The sequence below is a fragment of the Ptychodera flava genome, chromosome 17 (genome assembly GCF_041260155.1).
Source record: "Ptychodera flava strain L36383 chromosome 17, AS_Pfla_20210202, whole genome shotgun sequence".
NCBI lineage: Eukaryota > Metazoa > Hemichordata > Enteropneusta > Ptychoderidae > Ptychodera > Ptychodera flava.
In genome coordinates, this window is record NC_091944.1 from 24518597 (window position 1) to 24536195 (window position 17599).

At 39.6% G+C, this 17599-nt stretch overlaps 1 protein-coding gene across 2 annotated transcripts in view; it reads right to left on the minus strand.

Moving 5' to 3' along the window:
- Positions 1-10378, minus strand: part of LOC139115847 (adenylate cyclase type 8-like) — a 59064-nt gene extending 48686 nt beyond the window's left edge. Inside the window, exon 1 of one of the 2 annotated variants that reach the window (XM_070678240.1) lies at positions 10297-10378. The gene's annotated coding sequence lies outside the window, so the exon portion shown is untranslated. Of the gene's footprint in view, positions 1-2791; positions 3833-10296 lie in introns of those variants that run through there. The other variant, XM_070678239.1, reaches the window with a different exon arrangement.
- Positions 10379-17599: the final 7221 nt, after the last annotated feature.

The following is a 17599-nucleotide window of genomic DNA, read 5'->3' on the forward strand; positions in this document are numbered from 1 at the left end:
ACAATGCCAGCCGCAGATGGGTTTATGCAATCGCAATTAGAGGGATATAAAATGAATAACATGCAGAAATCAGCACTGGAAAATCATCAATAACACAAATGAAACATAATTGGCTATCAAATGTCTATAAAATTAATGTCTGAATCGCATTGCGACCCTGTTCTCGATCTGTGTTCTCTCGTTTTTAAATGGACGCTCCTGAAGAGCTCGAAATCTCTATCGTGCAATCATATCAGTCGGGGCTTGTATAATACATTCACATCTAAACATACATTGGACCCGAAGATAGCCAAAAATTAAATCTATAAAGTACAGTTTTACCATTTTCTGCGAGAAGGTAACTCAAGACATGCTATAAGCACCAATAGACACTCACTACATTATAAAAGCATAATTGCAATTCGCTGTAGTGATATCTGGGTAGTGTTTATTCGTGTTGGTCTCAGCCTGCCTGTGTGACTGTGTCCCCATTATAAAGATACTTCAGACAGACGGATAAGAAGTCTGTGAGTAAGGCACCGCACTTTCTTCGCTCACAAAATGGGCAACCTCGTGGCAAAATAAACGGTAAACAATGCATTTATGTGCGTTGTAAGTTTCACAGTCGTTTTGTTTACTGGTATGGAATGAAGAGGTGGCTCCATCGAGAAGCGGAAAAAAATGCCACGTCTGGTCTGAAGTATCCATTCGACAAGTTAAAAGAAAGCCGAGCTTCTTGAATTATTTTTACCCGTAAATTTGACAGACTGTCCCATCAAAGCATCCGGCATGGCTAAGAACTATGTATAACTGCCAAACCGTTTTTGCCGTCAGCTAATTATCGAAACCCTTTGGAAATGTTTCTCGTGTTTATAATTTTAACATTTCGTATGAAGGCTTCAATATATTATATTATCAGTAATTGGCCACACGCATCGCATATGATGGCGTTAATAGTATGAGGGGCAGCTTTGTTTATGTAAGCTATTTTATGCTATCGTAATCGACTTCTTATTTCCCAAACATTTTCATTTGCGCGTCTGCCAGCCTACACCTTAAAAGGTCACAGACTTGTTTCTGCCGAGGGGGTTGTTTACGTGAAATAAACGCAGTGTACGCATTGTGCCAACTAAATTAGATTCAGACTGGCTTCAAGCATCACTCGATCCCCAATTTTTCCACGTAAGATAGGTCGATTTAAATTTAGACGATCGTGACATGCAGTTTAGTGATTCAGCATTTTATAGAGCTGAAAACAAGTACTTTTTCGTTTAAGAGCTGATTAAAAGGACAAACGACAAACCAGCTCCGCGTTTGGTTTGCAGTTGGCATCTGTGATCATGCGCAAACATTGCAATTATCAACCTATTGTAGCAGTTAATGTCATCTTTAAGAAATCAACCTTTTTGTTTGAATTGACGTTAGCTTATCATCGCTCAGGAAACTCATCGCTATGACGTAACGCGTAGCCAAGGGAGGACTTTGATTTTTTTATTGGCAAAACGAGTGAAATATTAACAAAGGTTGAGCAAGTACGTCACGTCTATGCTATGTGAAATTTGACTTCAATTAAACATCAGCGCACATTCAGTGACTTACGAAAACCGTAACTATTTGTTCTCGGGGGCCTGTTCCGACGCTTTCGCATGGTGTAATTTCATTATAACTTATCAATGTCAAACACATGCTTACAGCTATTGGATAAAAATTATATTCTAATATACATGACCCTTGCAATGTCATCCATGATTAAGGAACCAACACTCACCTTAATTTTGTAAATATTATGTCTAAAATGAATTTTAAAATGTCACGCGTTTATTATACCTGTAATTTTACAATACCAATGCGAGGTAGGTCGCAGTTTTATATCACTGGACGGAAATGAGAACCATTGAAATCTAGTTTTAACAGTTTAGGAGCTGGAGTTGTAACAAATTGTACACGTATTTTAATGAACGCATTTCCAGCTTTAATCTATGTTTTTTATCTCCGAGTGATGTGCGGAAGTTCGAAAACGTATGAAAAGCGCAGGGACAACAGTTTCGGATGTCGTAAACACAATGAGCGCGCCCGGAATGTATACATGCAACCGAGCGGTGAATTGATCAAATGTCCTGAACAGTTTCTCGGCGTGAGCCCAAGCCACTGCCAGCATATATAATGAGTGCGACGCAAGCAACTTACACACCCAGTTTATTGGATGTAGTCACCACTGAAATGAAACAGTTATGGCAAAGATTGTGATCAAGTGTTAAGTAAATTTCGCAGTGAAAAAGTGTCTGTCCGACTTGTTTTGACGCCGCACGTATATCAGAGAAATTTTTTTGATAAATAAATTCACGGAAAGAAGACGGAAGGATGCCCAGATTTTTAAAAACACTTACCCGGACTCACCACACAATTAGTCTGTTCATTGTTCGAAATTGGCACTTGCATTAAGACGGAAAAAAATGTGTGTGTCAGGGATAAAAGCCACGAGTGCGTCTCCTCAGGCCCAGGGAGTAATCCAAAATAGACAGAAATCATCTGTTAAAGGTTCCATCGTATCGTATTGCAAGGCAACCCCAAATATTTGAACAGAAATCGCCGGGTTAATTTTCCACTGCCGTGAACATGGCTATGACGCTATTACTTCAGGAAGCGCTGAGTTGCAAGCTATCGCGGTCTCACTGAAGCGATCATTTTTTGAATTGACCCGCCATCATGATCATTCTGTTCCCTGTAATTTTCAGTTCCATTAGGTCGCGGTGATAAGCTGCCAACGGAATGGGAATTTAAGACTTTCAAAATTGTTCAAGTCACGCCTTACCTCAGGGAAGCTGCTTGCACCTGGTATTATCAACGCTGTCCTCGTGTCTGGACGCTGTACAGCTGTGCCGTCAGGCGGATGCACCGTGTGTGAACGGTTGTAGTCGTGAGTCGTGCAGTACCCGTAAGAAAAATATACACCTGACGGTGACTAGCACATGAACCTCTCTGTTGATTGCCAAAGAGGCTGTTATCTTTCCATCAGAAAGCCATAACTTCACACAGAGACGATCTTGAATTTGCAGAGTTCTGGTGGGAAGATGTCGGCGGGATCGAGTCTGGGGCAGGAACCGCTCGATATCTATCTACCTGCGCAACTTGAATGGAATGTTCCAGAGCGCATGTTGATCAAGATCAGCCTCACCGATATACACACGCTCATTGAGTGCATGCATTTTCACCAAGTTTTTTGCCTTCGCATCCCTGGCAGTGACCTGTTGGAAAGAACGTTCTCCATCGAGCGCCAGGAATTTATCGGACGTTCCGATTAAATACTGCCAGTACGCCAGGTTTTCATGGCGAGTTTGCTATAGTTAACTCTAAATACACGGAAACTGTACTGTTCTTGTGGTAACCAACGTGCTATGTACATCCCGTGGGTAGACTTAAAATTCAAGTTTCAATATATATAGTCTGTACACATTAGAGCCTGAATGCTTTGGCTGGACTGAAAAGAGAAATCTGCCAAACTCGCCTGTTGCCAGGACAACTGAGAAGGTCCAAAATTAGAAAGTATTAAGTTTCGCTTTAGGTGACTTTGGAGTCCTGCTCTTCAAGTCACATTATCGTCAGGTGTTCTCTTGTCACCATGGTAACTGCCTGAGTGAATGGGCAGGCACTAGACACACGTGTAGCTTTCAGGACATCCTTCCGCAAAATTATAGTCGGGAAGCACGACGCGATGAGTCTGACGTAGCCGGCCATTATGTTCAAGTGCTATCGACGTGGGACGTGACAATGTTGCCTGGAACACGTGAAATTGTGTTTGCTTTCCGCTCTATGGCTCATAATTAAACAACATGCAATTGTAGAGTAATGCGACTTCATCTTGTATTCGAAATTACGAACCCGAAATCTCACTTACATGTTGTGGCTGACAACTTCTGTTTTTTTGTTGGTTGCTATGTAAATTTAAACACTTCTCCCTGATCAGTTTATTGTCACTTTGCGTAGAGTTTACCAGAACCCACTTCTGCTTCGGGACTTCTGCATTCTATTTGAACGTTTCATGTGTCACCGGATTGTTGTTAGTCCGGGTGTTTACACCCACTACAAATTCGCTCGATTATTATGTCTCACGAGCAATTTATTCCCATCGCATGATTGCACATGCGTATACGGGGACACTCAGAAATGATGTGTCCCTCTTTGGTTGTCAGTCAACAGTGTATCATGTTGTTCTGAGCGAATCTGTCATCAGTGAACGCGGACACACCTGGCTTCGTCGGCCTTGTCGGTTTACATTTTGTTTTGTGGCGCCGTCATCAGAAATGGCAGTCTGTTTTATGTTCATATTGCCCTTTTTTCATCTCTCACCCATGAAGGTAAAAAAGAGTACCTCCATGGTCCCCCCCATTGTCTCCCTCCATGTCTCTGTCTGTATCTGCCTACATGTCTCTGTGTCTCCGTCGAGCACTGTCAGTGGGCCCCCACTGTGCCTCTATCATTCTGTCGGCTGTGAAATGGAAGGCACACAACAATGTCGGGGCGCGATGTACCATCTCTTTTGGTAAAAAATTCTATATAGGATCATACTATTGTCCTATAGCGAGAAAATGTGACTTTCATAAAGACACTCGCTGAGACGGCTGTGGCCCTCGAAAATTTTAAAATTTAAATGAATATTTCTAGTCTCATCTGAACATTTGAATGTATCGTCATGTCTCTATAGTCGTCTAGTTGGTAATATTTTGGCGGGAAATAGAAGGTTTCTTCGTTCCAACTTCGAGAGGTGGCGCGCACAATACTATAAGTCAAAAGACAAATGTTACGTTTTAAAAGAGAATCATAATTTTTGTAAAAATTAGATTGAGTTTATTATCTCAGTCGATCATGGCCGCCAGAGACCGTGAACTCTATGCTGAATTTTCGGGGAGGAGCCTTGCTTACGTGCCTTGGAGGGAGCCGGGGAGGGGTTTCTCGTCCATGCACTGACTCAAGCCCTTTATGTACGATACATTGTCCGCTTCATTCTCTTGACCTTTGATTTCACCATCGATGGTCACTTGATTCACGTGACCTTCGCATGAACTTGTTGAATAGTGTGAGCAAAATGTCAAATTTGGAAACGCTCGCTACCGTGAGCGTTGACAACATTGGGACGCAAAGGTATGACCAAACATTAAGCCGACGGGTATATAGTATGTTTGTTTAAAATTTGTGAGTATAGAGTTTGGTCAAAATATAGAAACAATTGTCGGAATGGCATATAAACTAACCATTTTAAGTCTCTTTAATTTACGGCATGTCAACTTATCAAGAGACCATCAGCATTTAGTGATACGCGTCATACAAAATCGACACGTCCCGCCAATGAACTATAGGCTCCTATAGAGTGACATTAACACAACTCTAAGTATATCAAATGTTGCCAACCCAAACATTTGTGTAGACTGCCCACTTGACAAATACCTATAAAACCGTTGAAAGGCAAAGACAAGTGAAGATGTTTCCGTGTATGGATGACCTCGTTGTGTATTTTAGTATTTTTATTTGCGAAGGGAGGGTCGGTAGGCTAAGAGCGGTCATATAGTCTCTCCAACTTCTGTCGCCTGCAGCCCCATTCATACATGACCAAGTCGATGAAATTGGAATAATGAGACCTATCCAGTACGTATAATGTGATTGGGTGTCATCAGTATGCGTTACGTAATTCAACCAATCATGTTTAACTGGACAAAGCCACCATCTTCCCAAATCATTTCGATAATTTGTTGCACGTAAAAAAGTTGTTTATGCTGTTCTACTTACTGAAACACGTTCATGCAAAGGGTTCCACTCGCGCCTTGCGTAAACACATAACATGTAAATTTGCTGATGAAGTAATTTCCGGCATATACCATAACACTGCGTCATTGAAGCAGTTATTGATATATCAACAAGCTTAAAGGGACAGGTCCTCTATCATCTTCATCTTGAAGCAAATTGGCCAACATGATAAAAAATCAACGGAAAACCATTGGCTAACATCATGTAAATATTTAATGTCAACAACAACAAATGCGAGAACCTGGGATGGAGAACTGCCCCTTTAAGCAGATATAGAACAGAGACCTGACGAGTGACAGTTTGGCATGTTTCATTGAGCAGAACAATGTGAATAGTTGCTCACATTAAAACAGAAATAAACGTACCGAAATAATTTGAAAAGATAGCAACATTTGGTTCCTTTAACTATAATATCCTCTTGATGTGCTACGTCCAGGCTGTGATAGTCCCGAGGGGAGACCTCTAGATAGCGAGCACCGTTACTTGAGGTCCATGCCTTCGACAATTGTACGCAATCATAACACACTAGAATGACCTCTATTTTAAGCTTTTCAAAACTTGTGTCATATTTATATTTATATAATTTCAAGTAAATTGTTTTCAAAATTATACGTATATAAATGAATGGGAAATTTTTGCTCTGAACCTGTTGATGTAATGAGAGATGCATAGATAGTGTTCAGTTGATCAGATGGAAGGGGGAAAAACTTTAAGGACACAGGATCTCGCTCTGCTGACGTGATATGGAGAGGCGACGGGTGAGAAAACGAGAAGTATACTTATAGTTTTGAGGAAGCAATTGGGATTCCGCGTAGCTGTGTAGATTAAGTGAGAAATGTGCTCGACGAGGGAGTTTCATTTGAAAAACACCCACCCATGCGGTAAATGACCACACGCCCAATGCATAAATTTACAGCCTGGGTGAAGTAAAAATACACCGTTCCCTGTACCCGCACTGAAACTCCTCGGTATAGGATGAAACGACTGTAAAGAGCGACGACCTTTGTGAGTGCGCAACTAAATTAAAATTGGAAATCAATTTTCAACGCAAAAGCCCTGAAGGCTTGGAATATAATTCCAATCTTTCAGCCAAAATACGGTTCGCTTTGCACAAACCGTACGTGTGATCTAGTTATAAACCCGAGTGTATTTTCCTGTGAATTTGCAAAATCACATATTCAGTTCAATCCATTTAATCGGATCTGTGGACATTATAAAATGAAACTATTGGATTAAATCGGGTCCAAATCGGTAACAAAACCAAGCACGTCTTACGTCTGTGAAAGTTCCAGGGCTTCATCATCTAAATCTCCCTGTCTGTTCATATGCGGTTTGCAGACTGGACAAATTAAAATGCTCTTCTAGGATCCATACAGTCCATCAGAAAGTGAGCAACTCGGGAGATAGAGGGCACTCGGTGTTAAGGTAGTATGCGCCTCGAAAATGAAAGACTTAAACTTTTGCTCCATATTGCACCAAAGAATCTTTCAACTATTCTCTTTCTATATCACGAATAAAAATTGGGGGACATCGTGCAAATTTTGGTACCAGAGAAAAAAATTACCCAAGATTAATCGATATCTGAAATTCAAAATGGCCGTCACCCCCGTGTTAACTCTCTGGAGAAAAATACAATTTTCGATTTTTGAAAAACTAAAACCGTTAAAAGATTGTTTACACCAAGAGCTTTCAAATGAACCCCCACAAGTGGTAGATCAGAAAAGTATTGAAAAAGTTTTGGAGTCCGTATGTCTGTCCCGGAGGCGCGTTCCATCTTAAAAGATGATGAATTTCTTTGATATAGGGCTGTACCTGCGTGCAAACGCAAATTTGTATCGTAACATGCGGTTCAATGAACTGTTAAATATACTTCCATACGTGTTCGTCCCGTTTTTATTTGACAACTGCGGGGAGTAGCTCGTGTTCGTTAGACAAAAAGAATCATAAGACCATTGCACAAACAAATATACACTTTCAGCTACATGTATATCAGCAAGAACAACTTTATCGAAAGACAATAAACTCTTGCAGAAGTTCAGGGCTAGTAGTTGTAACTTTTGATGATTTTTTCGCTATTACTGTCTCTCGCCCCACTCCAAAAGAATGTTGAGAGACAGTATTGTCAGTGTAGTCTGGCAGAGACCCTGCGATTCGCGTTCTTCCCTGTTGGAACACGCGCGCGCCCTTCAGAGACGCGACGCGAATCCCAGGGTCTGGACGTTCTTGCAAGCGACCGGTCGGATTTCTGCCTGATCCGGGTACTTTATAGAACTCCACACATCCGTTAATCAAAAAAAATGACAAGTACCATAGCCAAATAAAATGAAAAATAAAAACATACTGCGTATATAGGTCTACCAGCTACTAGTAAAAATTTTCTCCGCCCAGCTAGATAAGTAAGTGTTTCTTTTGACGACACTACCCTTAAGCTTATGAATATTCATATACTTGCAAAAACTGACAGTCGCTGTGTCTGGCAGCGCGCGCTCACAGCTATCACAGCGTAGCCTTCGAATGCAGGCCCATCGTGGGCGCGCACAAAACAAGGCACAGCGACTGTGGAGAGTCTATATTCAGTGTTCCAACTCAACATGTATAAACAGCATTATTGTTATTGTTGACTTTGTAAATTCTGGTCCGGACTCAGATTCAAACATAAACAATAACAGTGAACCTCATAGTACCAACTCTTTGATAATATGCTAAGAGGGTAGGTGCTTCGACGTGCCTTTAAGCTGACATTAAAGACACGAACAGTGAAAAAAATCATCAAACGTTACAGTTACTGACTCTTTAATGGCTCTCTAACTCTCTCTATAAGCCAAGCCATTGCTGCGTACGTTGTCCCCAGTTTCGCAAATAAAGTGTTGCAGATTTACACGTGTGATTCTTTTTCTTTGGTTTGTGGAAGGACTGTATGTGGCGCAAATATGTTTTATTGTATTTTTTCCCTTTTCATTTAGTCAATATTGATTGATCGCTGACAAATGCATTTGTACTAAAGTAAATTTCGTACACGATTCAGTAAATATACATCTTTGTGAACAGGCCAAAATAAATAGCAACTAAGAAATCTGTGTAAATATTCTCGCTTTACGATATGAGCAGAATCTTGTGACCCATACGTAATATGTAACGCGCTGAAATGTATGTATGTATGTATGTATGTATGTATGTATGTATGTATGTATGTATGTATGTATGTATGTATGTATGTATGTATGTATGTATGTATGTATGTATGTATGTATGTATGTATGTATGTATGTATGTATGTATGTATGTATGTATGTATGTATGTATGTATGTATGTATGTATGTATGTATGCATGCATGCATGCATGCATGTATGTATGTATGTATGTATGTATGTATGTATGTATGTATGTATGTATGTATGTATGTATGTATGTATGTATGTAAACATGTATGTAAACATGTATGTATGTATATATATAAACATGTATACATGTATGTATACATGCATGCTTTCTAGAGCAATTATTCACAAATTGACTACACAGCCTACCTAGCACAGAACCTACTTTCTTCATTACTTGCATTCCAAATGTTTACTTCCCGTGTCTACCGACATTCCGCCAAAAAGACTAAATCTCATAGCAATCTACCTATTCGCATCAATGTACTATAAGCTTACTGGCCATCTGCGCACACCTACCAGGACACCTGTACAAAGTGACCTACATACTGCATCGTACACCCACATACGCAAGTAAGTGTGTTCAACCCACTAACTAACCAGCTATATCAGATCCACATTGACTGCATTTAGTTGACAAAAAGACACGATGCCATCGGATCGAAACTTGCTGACCCGATTCCATTATCTCGCGGCGGAACTAAATTTCAACGCATTGTACACTGACGAGAAGTGAGTTTCGCTTGAACGGTGCGGTGATTCAAATTGCACAATACTGACGCCATTCTTAATATGAATAAATGAAGGTAGTGATATCATTCCAACGGCATTTATTTCTGAGGATGCCAAAGGCTACTCTTGCATTGTAAAACTGTGCAAATATATCAGATTGACCATTATCAAAATCGATAGGGTGGGGCCAGTATATCTGCTGCTTTTTCAAGTCAGATTATCAGATTTATACCTTGATACCAGGCCTTGTACTTCTCGAAACATCCTCTACGTTGAAATTTGTCAATATTTACCAGTCCTGGCACTGTAGTTTCTGGGTCGATAGGGAAACGAAACCACTAGATACAGTGTTTAAAGTTCCTGAGTGCGATGTGTTAAACGAAAATCTAAACGATGCGATACTTGGAAAAGTCCAAATTGCATACAGTTCGACTTATTATCCACTAATATACATGCCGTAAGAAAACTGGCTCGAGTTGTCGCTTGCAATCCATGTGTTTAGCCCCTTGGAGTCACCTCAGAGGCCATCTAAACAGCTTGCTATGACAAAGGCCTTATAAGTGTACAATGCATTAAAATAGCGGATGGCGACATTGCCTCTGAAATCTAGCCCCAAAGGGACTTACCCTGATGTCTTCATGAGATGTCCCGCTAATCACGCACGTTGTTATACGAAGAACTACAGCGACCAATTCCAGACAAGGAACGTGCTCAACAACATTGTGTGTGCGCATGTGTGTGTTTTTCAGGCCATTGAATGACATCGATGAGAGACAAGCGTGGAAGCTGGAGTGCGCTCTGTCAAGTGAATGGAGTATAAACTGTGACAAGCACGATGTAACACCGTTATATTAATTGTTTTATCGGTTATAATGGATAACTAAGTCCAGCATGATATCAAATGGCCCTTCACATTGCAGCTCCTACAAGTGCACAGAAAAAAAAAATCACGCCGAACACAGCGACATAGTTCAAAGATATTGAATTATACGTTGTGACGTAGTGACGTAACTTTTTTTTGCTCGTCGAGTTTAAGTCGGAATCGTCCTTCCGAAAAGAGCAGTGCAATAAGTTTGCATGAGGTAACTTAGAAACGAGAGAGAGAGAGAGAGAGAGAGAGAGAGAGAGAGAGAGAGAGAGAGAGAGAGAGAGAGAGAGAGAGAGAGAGAGAGAGAGAGAGAGGGGAGAGAGGAGAGAGAGAGAGAGAGAGAGAGAGAGAGAGAGAGAGAGAGAGACAGAGAGAGAGACAGACAGATAGACAGACAGACAGAGTGGAGAAACAGACGACAGAGACAGCGACAGACAAATAGACAGACAGACAGACAGACAGACAGACAGACAGAGAAGGACAGACAGATAGAGACAGAGACAGAGAGACGGACAGACAAGCTCTGAGACAAATACAAAACAGAGAAACAGACAGAGACAAACTGAGGGACAGGCAGACTAGGCAGAGACAGAGACAGATTGAATAGGAAACACAAACTTCCACTGTCCTAATCGGATATGTACGTGTGTTCCATGTTTTGTAAAACAGGCTCCTTTGAATTAGTATATTCAAGTTTAAAGACTGGAACACAGTATAGATACATGTACAGGTATACCGGTTTCGAATTAAAGTAACGTTAGTAGGAAGAATATCTGAATATGGTGAAGGGCAGATGTGATATTCATCGCCTAATTATGGTAAAACAAAGCAGTGTGCTGTGTTGTTTTCAAAATACAGTACCTCACTGTTTTTTTCTTGTTGTCCGAAAGCTATATTCGCTATTTCAGTTTAGTCTGTTCTCCACCGCCTTTAACCCACTTACCATGGCAGCGAGGTCATGTTTCCTGACAATCCGGAAATCTGAAGAGTAGCCATGACAATAGAACAAAACGACAGTTAAATACGCGATAGGCAATTGTTTCGCAAAAATAATAATTGTCTTTGCTTCCTACATTTGGTCGTTCAGCACTTAGAAGTGTCAGGTGTCCCCGGGATACAAATGGACAGAGACTCAAGAGGTTAAACCCCTGAACGACGGTTGCTCTTAGTGTATACGAAGACATTTGGAAGTTCATTAAAGAATTACAGTGTCGTGCAATCCATAGAGTGCACAATTAAAGCTCTTGCCTCCATCATCAAAAAGCTTTATGACGTCAAAGAGACACTTGGCTTCTCTTTCCAAGTGTTTTTTATCCCCAGAGCGACGCAGTGAGCCACGACGCATCTTAAGTTTACGACTCTGTTCACATATCAGGCGATCAACCGTGGCTGAAAATGTTGTAATTCTAGACTGTTTGTGGATTTTTACCTCGTAAACACCTTTTCAATTATTAATGTTAATGTTCACTGTGGTTACGTTAATAGTTTCTTGCATGACTTCCTACCATAAGTTTTAAATTATATTTGTCATTTTCAACAAGAATAAATGTAGACAAATTATCACCATATCTTCAGTTTACCAGGAGTTAGTCTCTCTCTCTCTCTCTCTCTCTCTCTCTCTCTCTCTCTCTCTCTCTCTCTCTCTCTCTCTCTCTCTCTCTCTCTCGCTTTGCGTCAAAACAACTCAATCGAAATGTTCAATCAGCAAGCCTTTGTGCGTCTTCGTCATAAACATTTGAAGCTTAATGGGATTTTGCTATATAATTAATTTGTATCGATAAAAATATACGCTACTGAAAACACTTTGATAGCTGTTATAAAATAATGTTATAAAATCAGCTTATCATTACAGTCCTCTTCAACCGGGAATGAAATATCCTAGTATATGATCCTGGACTGTTGTGAGAAACTTTGGAATTTGTATGATAACCTCCGTTCAGTGATCACGTTGGATTTCAAGGTGCAGCTTTTATTTGTACCTGGAACATGTTTATGTTACTCTGCATCACTCTGTATCGAGCACGCCTTCCTTCAAAAAGGCGTGTTTGCTACTTTCAATACATACATACATACATACATACATTAGTTACATACATAGATACATACATAGATACATACATAGATACATACACACATACATACATACATACATTGATACATACATACATACATACATACATACATACATACATACATACATACATACATACATACATACATACATACATACATGCATGCATGCATGCATACATACACACCCACCCACCCACCCACCCACATACATACATACATACATACATACATACATACATACATACATACATACATACATACGTACGTACGTACATACGTACATACATACATACATACATACGTACATACGTACATACATACATACATACATACATACATACATACATACATACATACATACATACATACATACATACATACATACATACATACATACATACATACTTACATACATACATGCATGCATGCATGCATACATACATACATACATACATACATACATACATACATACATACATACATACATACATACATACATACATACATACATCATACATACATACATACATACATACATACATACATACATACATACATACATACATACATACATACATACATACATACATAGATACATACATACATACATACATACATACATACATACATACATACATACATACATACATACATACATACATACATACATACATACATACATACGTACAAATTGTTGCCATTTTCAGTTATCTGCACTATCGTTTAGATCCTCCTATGAAAGCGAAGGTCTCTTTCATGGATAAAAGTCTGCGACGAAAGAAACTTTAAATTAAACAACTTACTTCTTACTGCCGAACGTGATAGGGTAGTTTCTTAGCTGTTTACGTATGTGACCCGTGTTACTTGACGGCAAAACTGAACACTCTTTGGAATCCGGTACTTCATAACAATGTTTTGGTTCATTGCTTATTCGCCTCGGTGAATCAGCTACTGAAAACCGGTAAAAAAGAATCGTGGTTATTATTTTTAGACCGTGCTATGACGGCCAGTGAGATTAATATAATTACATGAACAAACCAAAGATAATTTGACAAGCGTCATCGCGTTCGGTCTTAATGAATACCCATTGTGCATCTTTTAATTGGTTTCATGGTCATTACAGCTGTTGACGTAGTTTGTCTGTCCGGGTCTCGTCTGTCCTCTTCTCTTTTCCTTCTCCTTCAATTTTACGAATAGGGCTTTTCTATCTCTTATCATATGATTTGCAATTGGTCTCTGCCATACGCTGCTCGCTGTCTCATTCCACCCAGTGAATATCCACGTTATCCGATACGCTGCAATGTTGTTGCATGAAATATAAAATATGTTATATTTCATCGCATCTTTGCCGCGTGAAATTGATGTATTGTCGGATCATTTATCTAAAATGATTTCATTTGCACCCTGTGACTCTCATTACCTTATTTTTTCCTGTATCGAGTGTCATTACTTTTTTTAATATTTGGGCCTCTCGTCCCGCACTGAACAAATCACGTGATGTCAGGTATGTCGTTGGATAATGTGATATTATTTCGATGGCCATTCTTTTCAGCAATGTCATCTATTTCTTCTTCAGGCTTCATGGACCAAGTAGAAAGGAGACGATCTCATTACAATTACCCAGAATGCCGTTGTCTATCTAGAATGCTAAGCAATCTTGTTGTCCACTGCAAGGTTCACATTGTAAAATCATGCATAACTGAGTTCTTATTTTAAGTCAATGTTTCGACAAATGATATGGACAATGCTTTGCGACAAACCAAACGTCAATCTTCCTTTTAAATTTGTACCTGCAAACATTTCGTGCACTCACCCCGTCTGCCCGTGTACCGGAGACGTCTACTCCCTGCAGTGTTGATTGCTTGGCGGTTTGCTGTGTACGAGTACTGGCGCCGTCGATGTCGACAACTTCAGGCGCTTGACAGTAACACATGAGCGAGTGAAATACACTCTTTGGTTATTTTCAACTTTGGCCTCTCAATCAGACGGCATCAACTCCAGTGATTGTAGCCCGCCATGCATCTTGCCTATATTTTTGTCGATCCTATCATCAGTACGTAATTCCACTCGGGTCACGATTTTCTAGCGGACACTTTTCCATCAAAGGATCGTGACGACGGAGTTCTCACACCGTCATCAGGGTACCACTCTGCCCTCATTGATTTTCTAACGTTTAAATGTGTTCTGTATTTCCATACTCAACATATAATTCAGTATTCTTCCCTGTGGAAGAAACAAATTAGCCTACGTTTGCCTCTTATTTGAATACATGTACATGTTTGAACGACGATGAATGAAACTTCTGTTCGAAAAAGTATGTGCGGATTAAGTGTTTTATGACTAACCATCAAAGTGCTTTTGAAAAAAAGCGTGCGACGTTGAGATTCCTTTGCATTCTGACAGGAATATATTGTCATCTCAGAAGTGAAAAATGTGAATTCTTGTTAAACAAACGGCAGCTTTACTCAGTGTGGCACATGATCAGTGCTCTTTTAGGGTAGAATGCTCATCGGGGATACAAATTCGGACTGTCACACTTGTACAGTATTATTTGGTTTACCGTTGAGGGGGCTCATTTTGAAGCTGATGCAGTAACTAAAAAGCTTTCAGCAGCTTATTCCACCATACAATTAACACAGGGATGACAGCCATTTTGAATTCTAGGTGTCGGTCAATATTGAATAGTTTAATTGCTTACAGGAAGTTTCAGAAAACATTTCAGGTTTTCGATTTCGTGGCGCTTACAGCCTTACTCTTTACTTCAAGCGGATGTGTATACACTTACGTGTACCTCTTTCGAGTGCGTTGGCAGCGAAGAACAAGTCCCTGTCTCCACGTACTGTTGTAGCTAAAGCTTTTTCGGGGCACGATTAGGTGAAAGGAGTCTTCAGGCTTCCCGGCTGTCTCGTGTGAGGGCTCCCCAACGAGTGGGCGCAAAGCAGTGTTCATATATTACTGAGGTAACTGGATAGTTCTTAAATTATCAATACGAGCGCAATATTATCTATCGGACTATCTTTCTAGTTGAGGACGGCTGTTTTCAGGACATTGAGGAAGTTGGCAGAGACTGTGACGAAGTGTCATCGCATGATCTAGTAGGGCGCAACGCGTTTCCTTTCATTTTACAATACCTATCAAACGCAGAAATGCTGAGCAAACTTTGGATGCTGTTCAGAGTGTAAAGAGACTTTATGATAATTGTAGGCGGTACATTGTTAGACTTTACGAACCTTTATACTCTGCTAATATTGTATTAAATAGCACTATTTATACAACTTGAAAAGGAACATGTGTACATTGAAAGTTCTGCCACATGGGGGCGCTCTGTCGTGCGACCGTGTAGCTATTTGAAAATCAAAGATTTGAGTTGTTCTGAATGGGAGTAAAGTCACTCTTCAATCCCGTGAAAGGCAACTGGAATGTGCTATGTATATTCATACCAAAATCAAGCCTAATGAGATATAAAGGTCTAGGTATAACCTTCCTGTCTTTCCTGTATTAATGTGAGAGAAAATATGCATATTATTATTAACAAGACCATTTTCCATCATTCTGAAAAGTTTGACATTTTTTCATATATTTGCTGTTTGTTTTTATTTTCTTGTCGAAATACAGTGAATAATTCTGTCAAGAGGGCTTCCACATATTTCATGACTAGACAACGAAGTTTCAATAACGACAGTTGCCAAGGAGATGTGTCTAAGTTGTCACATGAATGAAGGTTACGATCTTCAATCCTTAACCATGTTAGAGAAGGATACCTATATTTGACATACAAATGCATAAATATTTTGATGACAGTCTTTGAAATGTAATAAAATATAATATTATGTTCCTCATTAGTAATTTAATCGACTGCTACCTCCTCAGTTTATTCCAGTTATTACATGTAAAGGAAGGTGGACATAACTTTAATTGTCAGACTTTTGATGACTGTTAACAATAGCGCCCTCAACCCTCCACTCTATTTTACTGTCAAGAGGGTATGCTGGACCCATTGTCTTATTCAGTACGACTCCACTGTAATACACGATGTCCCACACTTACTCTTCCATTCGATCTGTTTGGGGACCGAACACAAATTACAGCGGGGAGGGGGGGCCGGTGTTTTTTTCAAAATGACACTGTGCGAGAAAAAGTTACCTCTTCAACAGTGTTTGCAAGAAAAAGTGACCCTCCCCTATTTTCATGCGCACAAAACAGTGATCCCCCCCTGTGTCTCATAGGCCACATCAATAATATAATTTCTCAGTTGACGTTTGAACTTTCAGCTAACACTTAACCCTTACAAAATAATCACTTTTATGCAAGTATTTTAGTAATTTGATGACAAAAGATCACATTTCACAATAATTCTATGAACAACTTGCAGTACAATTGGCTACTCAAAATCAAATGAGACAGTAGCTATGCCATAGTTTTGCTTGTAATTGTTCATTCGTTCAGTTAACAGCTGAGAGTCAGACACAAACCGCAAACCAGTCAGAGAATTGTCTGAGCTCTGCCATGGGTACGTTTGCTTGTTTTCACCTCCCCTGGATTCCCAACCCTCCCTGTTTGTCTCTCTGTTTGCCAGTCTGTGTCACATTCGAACAAACTGACAGACTGGCAGGGTATATACCTCCACATCTCTCTCTATTCTCTGCTTGTTTCTTTGCATCACCCAGCCTCAGGTGTCTTTCCGACTCTCTGTCTGTCTGTATGTCTATTTGTTTGTTTTCCTCTCTGTCAATCCGTCTAATTACACTGTATGTATCCGGACAATCATCTAAAACGCATCACCCATTCACCTGGAATAAAATTTTCATATTCGTAATATATATATATATATATATATATATATATATATATATATATATATATATATATATATATATATATACATATATAACACAAATTACTTCAAGTAAAAAGTAATAATGAATAATATATATATATATATATATATATATATATACATATATTTATATTTATATATAATATATATA